This window comes from Staurois parvus, unplaced genomic scaffold (assembly GCF_062004578.1).
Source record: "Staurois parvus isolate SC_StPar_1 unplaced genomic scaffold, SC_StPar_1.0 ptg000154l, whole genome shotgun sequence".
In the NCBI taxonomy this organism is placed as follows: domain Eukaryota; kingdom Metazoa; phylum Chordata; class Amphibia; order Anura; family Ranidae; genus Staurois; species Staurois parvus.
The window spans coordinates 18,198,347-18,201,057 of NW_028317950.1; positions in this window are offsets into that span (position 1 = coordinate 18,198,347).

A 2,711-nucleotide genomic window follows, 5' to 3' on the forward strand; every position below is an offset into this window, starting at 1 on the left:
TGGAAATGGAGTGAGGCTGGAGAGAGTAGTCTGGGAGGGGGCCTAGGTGGAGAGAGGCTCACCTACAGGCAGTGGAGCTTGAAAGAAGGAAAGCTCAGACCTTTGCTGGCCCCCAGAGTGAGGACCACCTGTGTAGCCTGGAAGGAGCGGCCCAGCTAAAAGGTCTGGTAACAGTCACCGACCCATCAGCAGCACAGGAGAAGGACTGAGTGAGTAGACCTGCACCCCCTGGGCCAGAACAGGGAAGGAGGCATTCTAGTGGGAAGCTGGATTAGCCTGCCACCCAGAACTGTTTCATTATTCATGTGGCAGACATCGGAACCCCTGCTCAGGGATTCACCCTGAACAGCTGGATAAGGAGTATATAGGGTCTGGGGTGGTACTACAGGAGATGCTGGCTAGCTCTCCAGAATAAACTATTTGCTGTAACCACTTGTACATAGTTCAGAAAATTGCCCTAGGTTTCTCACTTTCATTGGGCATCCTGTACACCCCTTACACCATCCAAGTTGAAATCCTCCTAATAAAAATCCAAAAAAAACAAGCTCAAGGACTGACTCCTGAATACAAGTCGGTGTGGAAATACATGTTGCCTGGCTGTGTAGGACTATAGGGGGACCCAAAACCTCAGCATCTCCTAAGGGGGTAGTGCTACGTATAGTTGAAAGGAACTTCCTCAACCCTCATGAGCTATTTAAAGCCCATTGTACCCTAAAAACCACCATTGAACTCCAATGCAGTGCCCTGATTTTCACAAAACGTTTGCTGAAGTGAGCACTTCACTTATCACTTTTGTATACATGTACAATATATATGAGTTGTAGATAGCACAAAGAGTTTGGGGGCTGGGTACAGCTCAGTGTGATATTGGCTGGTACTATATATCAAGAGGAGCATTCACAAGACTTGTTTAATGAAACAAGAACAAACATTGTGGAGTCTCGTGACCTTGAAGAAAGGTGAGCTGTGTCTTACTACAAGATTCGATTGTTCCAGTTACATTTACCAAGTCCTGTGGGTGCCTCCTCCTGTAGTACTCGTTGTACCAGTTTGCATTACATTTTATATTTTTTTAGTTCATAGTTCTAGTTGTAAAATCATTTGCTGCCGTTGCTCTCTATTGTTCCTATTTCGTGTTTTCTTTAGGACTGGATTGTGGGAGCCATTCAACATACCACAAAGGGATCAGTAGAAAAATATACATCATATTGTTAAGAAGGAAACCTAAAAATCTGCATTTGGTGCAAAATTATTTATAACAAATTCAACAGCAGCACTCAAAAAAACCTGAATACTGGGTAACCGTAAACCAAAAGAATAAATTGTTGTGCTGTCTTATTGACCCAATCAAATATAATTAATGTAAGTATCAATGTGATATTGGTAAGAAAAGTCACTAAATTATTGGTATATAATTTAGCCCTTATAACTTGTGATATGTTTTTTGGGCATTCTAGCCTGTGTGTGTGTATGAGTGGTTTTAGTTGCTTACCATTGTCAGTTTACATGTGTTCAGACTAGAGTAACGGCAAGCATCATTAGTTATGAAGGCAAACTGTATTTTATATTACATTTTACCAAAATTTTGTAATGACCCTTTTTGTCTTTGATGCTTCATACATTGGATAGGTATTATAAAACACATAACTGCAGAATACAACAGGAAATTGAATTATGTTCAGTATCTAGCTGCAATGTTCTATCCTGTTCTTGCTTTAGATGGCAGAGAAACTTACAAAACGTGTAGTTCTGTGACCATTTGGAAACTCGGGCACTGTCCGAGGGCCCGGGGTCAGTAGGGGGCCCCATGAAATTCCCCTGGTACCTTTTTTCATAGGCTTTTTTGAGTTTGGGCAAGGACACAGGGGCCCCATGATCCCCTATTGCCCGGGGGCCCCATCAGTTGTCAGTCCGCCCCTGGTTCTGTGTCTTATTTTTATTGGAGGGAACTGAAGGTAGGTACCTGCTACAAATCTATTATAAGGTTAAAGACAACTGATGCTGTCAGATAAATGGCAAACTTATTTATGTTAAATATATATTTAGGTAAATTAGGCAATCTCTAAGAAATAGAGGTTGGTGATGTAACACCCTGCTATAAGTGTTTGATGCAGGCTGTAAAAGCAAACACAAGATGGCAGTGTCCTGCAGAACAGTGGCATTCCCACTCTGTAGAACAGCCCCATGGAACTTGAATGCTGAACCACAGGAATTTACTAAGGAGAAGTGTACTGTATTTAGGAACTACGTTTCCCAGAGGAGCTGGTGAGGGCGGAGGCATTAATATATATATATATAAGCCCGGGAGACGGGACAGGAAGTGAGAAGGGAGAGACCTGGAGAGAGGAGTACCCTGACTGTCGCTGACCTTGCTGCATTGTCCAGAAAGCTAATCTGTCAGCAGGCAACCAGTTGGAGCGCTGCAGGTGGGGCTGGAGAGTTCGTGGAGACCTGGTCTGAAGAGAGAGAGAGACTACCAGAATTTATCAGATGCCATCCCTCAGGTGAGAGAGTCCCAAGGAAGATCTATTAGTGACTAGTAAAAAGGGGCATTACACAAGTTGATTGCTGCTTCCAGGGGAAGTGCTGTTCTTCCCTTTCTTTATTGCATTGTTCCTCAGAGAACCATTATTCACTCTTCCTCTCATTGTGCACCAACTGGGCCCCATCATGTGTGCAGAAGACTCTTCACTGCATTTAAGAGAACATTG